Genomic DNA, 13,495 nt, shown 5'->3' on the forward strand with positions numbered 1-13,495 from the left:
CCACTTTAAATTCAAATTATACTCCTCTATTCACTGGAAATACTTTATCAATATGAAATCATATACCATATACATGTCTTAACTATATCCACTTTATTAATGTGGATCCATGAGCTGGATGACACTAGTGGCGATATAAAAGTTTAAAGTCAAGAAGCTTGGTGATAATCGAGCATTTAAATAATATTTTTGAATTTTAAATATTTAAAAATGGTATATTTAATCTGCATCAAAAGATAGCTTTAATGACAGAAAACGGAAGCTGCCTTGCTTTTATAATTTCTAACTTCAAAAAACACGATGCCATACACTGAAAAGAACAAAATTATAATAAAATATAATATAATACACTGAAATGAATAAAATTAAAATAAAATATTGAACAAAGAAAGTAGTAATCTTTTCATACAAGTAAAATTTAGTAGCTAATATTGCAGAGGGAAATCCCATCATATTACAGAATGAAATCCCATCCTATTACAAGTAAAACTGAGAAATTTCATATACCACAATACAAGTAAAACTGAAACCAATCTTGTAGAGTGAAATCCCATCATATTACAAAATGAAATCTCATTCTATAGGATTTATTAGGGTCATTACAAAGAAAATAAACATAAGTGGAGCGCTGATTCACAAGGCATGACATGGACTCGGTATAGTGAATCCCCTAATCTCGTAGAGTGAATGCCATCATATTACAGAATGAAATAGCAGTCTAAAGGATTTACCAGAGACATTACAAAGATCGCTATCACAGTGGAGAGCTGCTTCACAAGGCAGGACATGGATTCTGCTTACAGGATGTAAGCCCTTCATTCACCACAGAAAATCTTCTTGTTGAAGATGAGAAGCAACACAAAAGTTAGTCATTCCACATCTACTACAAACTTACAACAATATTAACATCCTGCAAATATTCTCATCTATGAGGATCTTTGGGGGCCTATAGATTACAAGAGAATAGCATAAATTCTTCACTAAACATGTTAGTAGTGTACTAATCATCTTGGCGATTGGAGACAGCACTGGTGTTGAAGCTCTCTTTCCTCACAAACCCAGCAGGGGCTTTCTTGTCATAATTCTGAGTAGAGAAAGGCTGGGTAACCGAGCTGTATGGCATGTATGGCCAAGTTCTGCACGCTTCCCAGTGCCTTCCACTTTCTTCAGTACCTTTTTCGGCTTCACATATCCCGTGATTGTCACTTTCTGCATCTTTCTATTTATATACACCGTTTGAACTCCTGCACAAAATTTCCCATAGAAGAGAAACAAAAGTTATTACAATCATCAAAAACCCAGCTTATATTAACATAGAAAAAAAATGATGGGCCACTTGGCCTGTAGCTTAGAGGTAGATCTCAGTTGTAACAGGTGACAAAAGTTAGCATCTCCTTACAGAAATCAGTAACAAAGCTAACGGATTGGTAATGAGCAAACATAGATCCTGAGGTGCAACTTTTCAAAAGCCCAAAGCTAAAAAAATTGGTAAAACAGAGCAAACATGAACTTTGAGCTGAAAACTGAAGAAACTTTAAAGAATTAATCAGCACACAAGTAGTTAATGCTGAAAGCATTTGCAAGGCAATGTATCATTCTTCCACTTTGATCCGCATTTCCACCATATGTGTCAGTTCCCCTTGTGGTCTAAATAACCAAGAAATGCCTCTTAGTTTTCCAGTATTGAACAGCAAATTTCAATGACAGTTTCACCAGAGGCAAGGGAAAGATTTTAGTTAAGTAGTTTTCAAATACTAGGTTTCTCTAAGCTAGATACATTTGAAGAAACATCTTTGTTAAGCCATGGACAATTAGTATGTAGCTTTGCTTTTCAACTGAAAATACTTAGGCATCCATATGCACACAGTAAAGATATCATAACCTATAGCTATGATTTGCTGTATGTGCTTTTGTGAAGATGGACATTGCAGTTCATAAGATACTTTTGTTTGGAATTAAATAATCAAATAGCCATTTGGAAGATGGAAACAAGTATAAGAGTTTGACACAAGCTACACCATAGTTATTATGATTAATGCGTGTGTAAACTAAAATGATTCAACGTAAAAGTAGGGTATTGTTCTGTAGTAGGTTCTTGATCTAGTCTAAAAACTATGTATGCATATTCGTTCCACAGACAAGATTTCCAGAGCACATTGAGATGCATTGCCATCTGCTAAAAATTCTTGGGGATGATGAAGCAGCCAGTCATGACATGGGAAGGCAACATAAAACTGGATCATCCTTTGTGATTGCAAATTGGAATTATTTATCTGCTCTTAAGAAGGTGGACACTGCAGTGCATAAGATATTTTTGTTTGGAAAAATAATCAAACAGCCATTTGGAAGATGGAACTTTGCAATGCCTGCACATCATTTGTACCAACTGAATATCTTTGTTTAGCATCTGTAATTTCTATTTTGTTATGGATCATTGGAAACAAGTATAACGGTTTGACACAAGCTACGCCAGAGGTATTATGATTAATGCAAATATAAACTAAAATGGTTCAACATAAAAGTAGGGTATAGTTCTCGAATAAGTTTATTTTAAAAACTATGTATACATAGTCTTTTTACAGACAAGAATTCAACATCACATTGTGATGCATTTCCATCTCCTAAAAAATTTTGGGGCCCAACTATAGAGTATACCTAACTACTCAATACTAAATAGTGCTTGCTTTAATTCCTGAAATGTTCATTCCACCTTCAAAATCAGAGGTTGTTAAAGGGGAAGATAAACAAATAGTACTGGAAATGGAATAATCATTTCCTTGGAGAATGTGCACATTTTGGCTCTTATAGTCTACAGTTGACATCCGTCCAATTCCTTCTGGTACATTAGATTCAGTTGCACCCAGGCCATATGCTGGCATTGGCATACGGTTTAATTACCCTCAACCAGGAGCACCAATAATATTGGCAGATGGCAAATTCAGGACTTGTCCACTCTGAAGTTGAGAACCTTGAAGTTGTTCGGCATTTATAATAAAAAAATACAGTCTGATCTGCTCTACAACACAGTTAATGACAGCACTGTTTAAACTTTTCTCCAGGAACTTGTGTTCGGTCGCTTTTACAGGAAAAAAAGATTCACTTATAGTCTCTGCTCAACTCTGTGATGACAGGAAAATCAATCCCTTTCTATTACAACCAGAAATAGCCAGATGCATTGGAAAGACAGGCTAGGGTCCTCGTTCGTTATAGTTTTAGAGTCAAACCTTCTAATTTTGTATATGCAATTGCCAAATATCCAAAATAGTCACTTAGAATAAACATCTTCAAGAACAAACTTCATTAATTCTGAAATAAATATAGACCCAATATAACAATAGTATATAACAATTTGTTTTGAACAACACCAATTGGTATTGAGGCACCATTAATCTCCCATTCTCTGTTAAAAAGCTATTAGATCATATTTGAAGAGCATGATCGTGAGGAAGAATCATACAAAATGCACATAAATTGTAGCTTCTGCAAGAGGTATTGACCAGGCAATTTCTTTGTAGCATACAGCTTACAAAATAATGTTACAGAAAATCACTTTGTTGAGATTCAAGCCTGAATCTACTTAAAATTGAACAATCTGGTTCTAGTCTTTCACTGGCAAGAGACTTCATTAGATCCATAGCTAATAGCAGCAAGGCTCAAATCCGACATGTTGGTTGCCCATCTTTTAGGTCCTCCTGCTGGGCCTTCAATGTTGTAAGCATAAGAAGCCACAGTTGAACATTCACAATCCTGCACCCTATCCATTCTCATGGTCCTCTGCAACACTATGAGACTCGAAAATGTAGAAAAGCTATTCCCCTCAAATGTATAAGCTTGCAGGCATACTTCATAATCAATTGCAGATTGAATGAGATAGGGATACTTTGAGTAGATATCCAGCACACCCAGTTTCTACTTTTCGTAAGGGGCTAAGAAGTCACTCCATCCCTCTAACAGCACCCTGTCCTCTAAAAGATCGTCAGCAACAGCCAGATAAACAACAGAGGGCTTCCCCAGTCCAGGAATGTGAGCAACCCTCTTCATTATTTCCTCCTTACTACTGCAAATTTTCAAGTCCTTGCCATTTCTAGCTCTGGACCTCATCTCAAGCTTCTTGCAATGGATCATCCAGTCTTTCACAATTCTCATATGAACCGCCACATATTTGGGTTGAAATATGACTGGGATCATTTTGATTTTATTCTGATCAATTCCAGTTCGAGAGCTTAAGCTCTTTAGCTTGGATACAACTCTGGAGACTTCGGCGGACAAATTATCAACAAGAACCAAGCATTCAAAGACTCTGGCATAATCAAGAACAGGCCAATGGTCGTGCCAAAGAAAAGGGTGTTTAACCTCCAATTTAATAACGGTATGACGATCGCTTTCAGGGGTATTGCATTGTTCCAGCTGTGCCATATCCCTTTCCGCTATCCACCGCCGCCCACTCCACTTAGCCACAACGAAAACATCGGAAAAATTACGGGAATTCATGCTGCTTATGCGAACGAAGCCGTTGCAGAGGGAATTGAAACGATGGAGCGAGAAGAGGCGATCGAATCCTAGGGGCTCTATGCCCGCTGAATGTGGACACCAGGTGTCAGCGTTAGAAACAAAAGGACGACGAAAGGAGCGCTGCTTCACAAGGCAAGACATGGATTTTGCTTACAGGATGTAAGCCCTTCATTCACCACAGAAACTCTTGTTGTTGAAGATGAGAAGCAACACAAAAGTTAGTCATTCCACATCTACTACAAACTTACAACAATATTAACATCCTGCAAATATTCTCCTCTACGAGGAGCTTTGGGGGCCTATAGATTACAAGAGAATAGCAGAAATTCTTCACTAAACATGTTAGTAGTGTACTGATCATCTTGGCGGTTGGAGACAGAACTGGTGTTGAAGCTCTCTTTCCTCACAAACCCAGCAGGGGCTTTCTTGTCATAATTCTGAGTAGAGAAAGGTTGGGTAACCGAGCTGTATGGCATGTATGGCCACAGTTCTGCACGCTTCCCAGTGCCTTTCACATTTTTCAGTACCTTGTTCGGCTTCAAATATCCCGTGACTGTCACTTTCTGCATCTTTCTATTTATATACACCGTTTGAACTCCTGCACAAAGTTTCCCACAGAAGAGAAACAAAAGTTATTACAATCATCAAAAACCCAGCTTATATTAACATAGAAAAAAAAATGATGGGCCACTTGGCCTGTAGCTTAGAGGTAGATCTCAGTTGTAACAGGTGACAAAAGTTAGCATCTCCTTACAGAAATCAGTAACAAAGCTAACGGATTGGTAATGAGCAAACATAGATCCTGAGGTGCAACTTTTCAAAAGCCCAAAGCTAAAAAAATTGGTAAAACAGAGCAAACATGAACTCTAAGCTGAAAAACTGAAGAAACTTTAAAGAATTAATCAGCACACAAGTAGTTAATGCTGAAAGCATTTGCAAGGCAATGTATCATTCTTCCACTTTGATCCGCATTTCCACCATATGTGTCAGTTCCCCTTGTGGTTTAAATAACCAAGAAATGCTCTTAGTTTTCCAGTATTGAACAGCAAATTTCAATGACAGTTTCACCAGAGGCGAGGGAAAGATTTTAGTTAAGTAGTTTTCAAATACTAGGTTTTTCTAAGCTAGATACATTTGAAGAAACATCTTTGTTAAGCCATGGAGAATTAGTATGTAGCTTTGCTTTTCAACTGAAAATACTTAGGCATCCATATGCACACAGTAAAGATATCATAACCTACAGCTATGATTTGCTGTATGTGCCTTTGTGAAGATGGACATTGCAGTTCATAAGATACTTTTGTTTGGAATTAAATAATCAAATAGGCATTTGGAAGATGGAAACAAGTATAAGAGTTTGACACAAGCTACACCATAGTTATTATGATTAATGCGTGTGTAAACTAAAATGATTCAACGTAAAAGTAGGGTATTGTTCTGTAGTAGGGTCTTGATCTAGTCTAAAAACTGTATGCATATTCGTTCCACAGAAGAGATTTCCAGAGCACATTGAGATGCATTGCCATCTACTAAAAATTCTTGGGGATGATGAAGCAGCCAGTCATGACATGGGAAGGCAACATAAAAATGGATCATCCTTTGTGATTGCAAATTGGAATTATTTATCTGCTCTTAAGAAGGTGGACACTGCAGTGCATAAGATACTTTTGTTTGGAAAAATAATCAAACAGCCATTTGGAAGATGGAACTTTGCAATGCCTGCACATCATTTGTACCAATTGAATATCTTTGTTTAGGATCTGTAATTTCTATTTTGTTATGGATCATTGGAAACAAGTATAACGGTTTGACACATGCTACGCTAGAGGTATTATGATTAATACAAATATAAACTAAAATGGTTCAACATAAAAGTAGGGTATAGTTCTCGAGTAAGTTTATTCTAAAAACTATGTATACATATTCTTTTCACAGACAAGAATTCAACATCACATTGTGATGCATTTCCATCTCCTAAAAAATTTTGGGGCTTCAGGACTTGTCCACTCTGAAGCTGAGAACCTTGAGGTTGTCCGGCATTTATAATAAAAAAATACAGTGTGATCTGCTCTACAACACAGTTAATGACAGCGTTGTTTAAACTTTTCTCCATGAACTTGTTTTCGGCCGCTTTTACAGGAAAAAAAGATTCACTTATAGTCTCTGCTCAACTCTGTGATGACAGGAAAATCAATCCCTTTCTATTACAACCAGAAATAGCCAGATGCATTGGAAAGACAGGCTAGCGTCCTCGTTCGTTATAGTTTTAGAGTCAAACCATCTAATTTTGTATATGCAATTGCCAAATATCCAAAATAGTCTCTTAGAATAAACATCTTCAAGAACAAACTTCATTAATTCTGAAATAAATATAGACCCAATTTAACAATAGTATATAACAATTTGTTTTGAACAACACCAATTGGTATTGAGGCACCATTAATCTCCCATTCTCTGTTAAAAAGCTATTAGATCATATTTGAAGAGCATGATCGTGAGGAAGAATCATACAAGATGCACATAAACTGTAGCCTCTACAAGAGGTATTGACCAAGCAAATTCTTTGTAGCATACAGCTCACAAAATAATGTTACAGAAAATCACCTTGTTGAGATTCAAGCCTGAATCTGCTTAAAATTGAACAATCTGGTTCTAGTCTTTCACTGGCAAGAGACCTCATTAGATCCATAGCTAATAGCAGCAAGGCTCAAATCCGACATGTTGGTTGCCCATCTTTTAGGTCCTCCTGCAGGGCCTTCAATGTTGTAAGCATAAGAAGCCACAGTTGAACCTTCACAATCCTCTGCCCTATCCATTCTCAAGGTCCTCTGCAACACTATGAGACTCGAAAATGTAGAAAAGCTATTCCCCTCAAATGTATAAGCCTGCAGGGATACTTCATAGTCAATTGCAGATTGAATGAGATAGGGATACTTTGAGTAGATATCCAACACACCCAGTTTCTTCTTTTCGTAAGGGGCTAAGAAGTCACTCCATCCCTCTAACAGCGCCCTGTCTTCTAAAAGATCGTCGGCAACAGCCAGATAAACAACAGAGGGCTTCTCCAGTCCAGGAATGTGAGCAACCCTCTTCATTATTTCCTCCTTACTACTGCAAATTTTCAGTCCTTGCCATTTCTAGCTCTGGACCTCATCTCAAGCTTCTTGCAATGGATCATCCAGTCTTTCTCAATTCTCATATGAACCACCACATATTTGGGTTGAGATATGAATGGGCTCATTCTGATTTTATTCTGATCAATTCCAGTTCGAGAGCTTAAGCTCTTTAGCTTGGATACAACTCTGGACACTTCGGCGGACAAATTATCAACAAGAACCAGGCATTCAAAGACTCTGGCATAATCAAGAACAGGCCAATGGTCGTGCCAAAGAAAAGGGTGTTTACCCTCCAATTTAATAATGGTATGCCTATCGCTTTCAGGGGTATTGCATTGTTCCCGCTGTGCCATATCCCTTTCCACTGTCCACCGCCGCCTACTCCCCTTAGCCATAACGAAAACATCGAAAAAATTACGGGAATTCATGCTGCTTATGCGAACGAAGCCGTTGCAAAGGGAATTGAAACGATGGAGCGAGAAGAGGGGATCGAATCCTAGGGGCTTTATGCCCGCTGAATGTGGACACCAGGTGTCAGTGTTAGAAACAAAAAGACGACGAAAGTCTCTTTCAAAGGAAGGCCTATCGGCCTAAATATCAAAAAAAAACTACTAATATTTATTTATTTTTAAAAAAATCCTCACCATATATAATTATTTTTAATTAATAAAAAAAAATTATTTACCAAAATATATATATATATATATAATAAACAACATGACAGTGTCATAAAAATCGTATTCATGGATTTTTTTTTGAACTCTTAATTATATATATAATTATTTCTAATTTAAAAAGAATTATTTACTTATATAAGTAAATATAAATCATATCTACTACTTACTTTATGTTTTTTGCTTTCCCACATTTAATACTACTTGCTTTATGCTTTTTGCTTTGCCACATTTAATATGTAGTACTACATAGATGTAAACACAAATACAACCTCACTCATATTTTGTGATCATAAATGTAAACATTATGCTCTGTCGAACATTTTTATAACGATTTGGAACCTTTTGTAATAGTAGCCATCAACTTAATAGACTTGGAAGTATCAATGTCATTTTGCTCATTTTCCCAAAAAGATGATCGAGTCACTAACACTTTCATTATTATGGATATAGAATTATAGGTTTGCTACTCATTTTCCCAAAAAGATGATCGAGTCACTAACACTTTCATTATTATGGATATAGAATTATAGATTTGCAAAAAATAACAATAGTGGATTTATTTATTTCAATAAATTTGTATTTATTGATTAAAATTATTTATATATAACATTTTTTAAGAAGAGTAGGTATTTTTTTCAATTTTTGTTTTTAATTTGTTTGTTATATATACTTTTTAATTAAATAGATTTAATGATTAAAAATATGTATTTTTCCCAAAAAGATCATTAATTTGAATCCAAAGAAATATAGAATATATACATTTCTATAGATTTTAGTATTCAAATAATCCCTGTATAATATATTTCAGATAGATTAAAATCATTTTTTTAATATTATCAAAATATGTGTTGAAATTAAATTAGTCCGTGCATGACCGATTTTAGATAAATTAAACTAATTCTTTTAATATTATCGAAATATCTGTTAAAATTAATATAAATCAAAATTTATTAGAGAAAAAAAAAATAATAATAATAATAAATAAATAAAATAATTGATTTTTCATGAAAAAAATTGATTCCAAATCTGAAAATTCCATTTTTTATTATATTGATTCCACCAATGACTAGGGCATGTATAGGATATTCGTTCTTATACATATGAATACACAGAAAAATACATACAAACAAACAAAGTTCATTATTTGTAAGTTTGGTAAGACTACATCTTTATCATGTTCAACTTCTCACCCCGATCGAGAATAGGACAAGATTTTTGAAACTAAGACTTCCGATTGGGTTAGACGGTAAGACTTCATTTCCACTGCCATTGCCAATTGAACTACCCCAAACAAACAAAGCTCATTAACCTTAACTAAAAAGCTAAAAATTATACAAGTAACTTTATCTAAATAAGTGGATTAAAAATATGCCAATCAGCCATCCAAAGAATCTAAATGTGTGGATTAAAAATATGCCAATCAGCCATCCAAAGAAAATGAAAGAATATTGTTGATCCAAAAATGTTGAAAAGATATTAAATAAAAATAAATCCACAAAAACATAAATATCAAACAAACTTTCCTCCTTGATGATGGTTGCTGAAAATAAAACTCATCCAAAAAGGAAAATTTACACAATCAAATACCTCTAATTCCCATAAAGATTTGGTTTCCTCCCCCAAATCTTGACCTCTCAAACTTTTAGATAATTACTCTAACTCTCAGCTGTTAAGAAAATATGGGATAATGTTTCTCTATCCCAAAACTCAAATCTGTTAAGAAAATATGGGATAATGTTTCTCTATCCCAATGCTCAAAGTTGCTCATAACACATAGCCAGTTATATAGATATACTTGCAAAAGCCAGTAACAGAAAAACTAATTTATTAAGAAATATATATCCATCTGTTTGGAATGAAAAAGTTTAAGTACATTCTACTATCTGGATAAGGTGGGATGATCTATGACCTAATTTATGTCGTGTGTAACCCAGTACCATCAAGGTATGTAATAAGTCGAGTGCATTGAACGTTGTGAAACTAAAGATTCTGTCATCCGCAGAGATAGCCAACCCATCCAAAATATGACATATCAAATCCGAGATTAAATGGTAGTGAGTATAACTGGCATGACTCCCCAGCATGACCCTGGGTGAGTACTGAACTTAATGCTCAGCGATTCCCATTAATAGACAGTTGGGTGGTCGATACTCCTCACACTTTCGAGCAATTATTATTTCCTTTATAGGATTTATTTACATTGCAAATAATATAAGTAGAGTTTTCTGAATATGCCAAGGCAGAGTAAAGCACAAGGAAGTCAACAAGAACTCACCCCTTCCCCGAGTTAACCTAAATTAGGGCTTTTCTTTCATTCCCACATAAACACTTCTCCTCCCTAAGCTGAGCAAGTAGCACATTTTTTTTCTACTCCTCCAGTTTCCAACATAGATACCTTCAAATTAGAAATTGAAATAAATAGCTTATGTTTGACATCATAATAGCCTTCTGAAGCCACGATTAAGGAAGTCCAAATTCCTCAAACCAGCTAAATCCAGCAATGTCGTTAAAAGTAGGGTAGCATATGTGTGGAAGTGATTAATGTTTTACAAGTGATGAGAGCCCACAGAAAGCTCTTTTCAAAACACACAAAGCTACTCTGCCTGTCATTCCTTCAGAACAAATTAATTTTGTGGCATGGTAATCCAAATGTAAATGGAATATGCATCCCATATAACTATATTCAACAGACCTAAAACACTGAGAAGTAATGAAACAAGACATGACCCTGAAAATAAGCTCTGCAAAAAATTGATTAAAAAATCATCAGGTTAGAGTAGCGAACTAACCCTCAATCAAGAATCACGGCGATATGGATTTCCCTTCATGGAGTTTCGAAAGCCGGACCATATGTTGCAGGCAGCCCTAAAAAAGTGAGGCGTGGCCTGTACAAGCGCACTGGCTGAAACTCCGCGAACCAAGGTCTGGGCTATGCCAGGCTTATTACCGACCTTCATTTCCAGCAAGGAGAGACAGGTGCTGATATAGTCGATCTTTGAAGAGATGCCCTGCTGAGAGGATTGGTCTCGTTCTGAGGAGCGTGCGCGGCTATACAAAAGCTTTGAGATGACGTTCTGCAAGTCCTTGATGGCCATGAATTGTGATCTTGAGTAGTTGTTCAATAGTGTGGTGAATAGGAATAGGTTGATCTAAGAAGATCAAGACAACAGTTGAATTCCTATCATCTAGTTGGGTCTCTTCTCCTTCCTACAACCCCACCGCAACTCAAGGGGCCAACAGGGAGAAGAGTACCTTTGCATTGTAGGGTGGACAATCAAGTGGGGATCATCAACTTCAATCTAGTGTGTTAGGATCTATGGAAAATTTGGTCACTAGAGCTACTTCAAGCTAAGTACGAGGACCACGACCAGCTTACATTGAAGATTCTACACTCATTTGGTTGAACATTGCCTTTATTGTAAATTGTTTCAGAAAAATTTTAGGGAAAATGTACATTGAATATTAGCGTTATCACTTCTGAAAGTTCTTTTGATATTGAGGCATTTATTAATAACATTGTAAGAATGTTCATGTGAGAAAAAGAGGACATGTCTATAGATGGATGTATTTGAAAAACAATAAAAAGGGTCTATTTATGTTGTGATTTATTAAATTATGTCAATTATTTAAGCTAAGTTTAAAGAAAAAAAAAATGGGTGAAATTTCCAGCCTACATAAATGCATGCTTCTTTAAGCCTTTCAGTTCATGTTCTAGCAAGTTTTGGGTCAAATTCATTAATAGCAAGATTTAAAGTCTCATCCAATGCTTTGGTCAATTCTATCTTCTCTCAACCCACTGTAGATGATTTTTCCTTATCTCTGTTGTGTTATTTGCAAGCACAATAATGAAAGGTTCAACCCATATGAATTCCAGAGATCAAAAAGATCCTTTGTGAACATGAGGAAACTCTCCAAGGTAACAATATAGCTCCTCATTTAATTTCCATCAATACTCATGATAATGGATACCATTGTGCCACTTAATGTAAATTTCATGAACCTCCTTGTTCAACAAAAGCAAAAAATGAATGTGGGTAATGGAGAATGTAGCATGCTATGTAATTTGGCTACTAGCTTATGACCACTATCAAATGTTTTAAATCATCAAATATCCATGAACATAGCTAAAGGTCACCCCAAAGAAAAAGAGATTATTCATCATTGCAAAGTCATAGAAGTAGGTGAACAAACCTCTCTTCACTTTATTGAAAGATAATAGGAAATTGCTAGCTAAAATATTTTAATTAGATTATATGTTTTTAAAAATTATTTTCATTTAAAATCTTCCTTAAACAACATACCCACATAAATTAATTATATAATATTAATAATGGTAAACTTTTATATATATGGTATGTAAAAGTTACAAAATTTATTTTATTATTACATCACCTCTTTTTACATGCTTGCTTATAACTCTACTTCAACAATCTTAATACAATTTCTCCCTATTCTAATTAACCCAAAAAATGGAAAGATAAAACAACATCACATGTGAAAAAATGCATGAAATTTAAATATAATGATACACACAATGCTAGCAAACATCATATAACACAACAATCCTATATAATGCAATCGAGTTTCACAACCCAAATCCAGATATAATATTCAAAATTATAAAACATAGTATTCATAAGGTGATGCCACATGTACACGTAAAACATATAACCAAACACTAGATAGTATAAAGCTTGAAGGTCACATGAATGCTTTTATTCTCACCCCTTTAAGTGGTAATTAGTTTATCGTTGCCCATTTAATTTGAAATGGTAATTGTTATATATTATATATAAACAAGGGGTGCTGCATGGCAGCAAGTCCCTGCCTTGAGCAGGAAAGCGCTGACAATTCAAATTGTGTACAGGCAGAAGTTACACAAAGGTTGACTATTGACAGATATCATACAATAGTGACAGCATGGGCTCCCATTGAAGCTCTGTTGTCAACCACGGACTACCCCTGCAGTGTTATTTGTAGCAGTGGATCCCTTCTGAAGGTCAAATTGGGCAGCATACCCTTGCTAAGGTATCAATCTTGGCAGCAGATCCTTCTGAGGGTCAAATGTGGCAGCGAAATCCTTTCTGAAGTCTGATCTGGGCAGCAAGGCCTATTAGGGCACCTCTGGCTAAACAGCAAGGTGTAATCTGAGAATTGAAGGGCATTGTTAGGGTGTTTGCTGAGGCAGGA

At 35.5% G+C, this 13,495-nt stretch overlaps 2 pseudogenes across 1 annotated transcript; both read right to left on the minus strand.

The window, feature by feature from the left end:
* Positions 1–3,379: 3,379 nt before the first annotated feature.
* Positions 3,380–12,191, minus strand: LOC149174776 (O-fucosyltransferase 23 pseudogene; annotated as a pseudogene). Its single transcript, XR_016257944.1, has 2 exons — positions 11,095–12,191; positions 3,380–5,110 (listed from the first exon to the last, which is right to left on the minus strand). The product of XR_016257944.1 is annotated as an O-fucosyltransferase 23 pseudogene (transcript).
* LOC149174777 (O-fucosyltransferase 23 pseudogene) lies at positions 6,842–11,400 on the minus strand (annotated as a pseudogene).
* Positions 12,192–13,495: the final 1,304 nt, after the last annotated feature.

Source organism: Pinus tabuliformis, chromosome 4_1 (genome assembly GCF_031772625.1).
Source record: "Pinus tabuliformis cultivar Carrire ecotype Pingquan chromosome 4_1, CPIR1, whole genome shotgun sequence".
NCBI lineage: Eukaryota > Viridiplantae > Streptophyta > Pinopsida > Pinales > Pinaceae > Pinus > Pinus tabuliformis.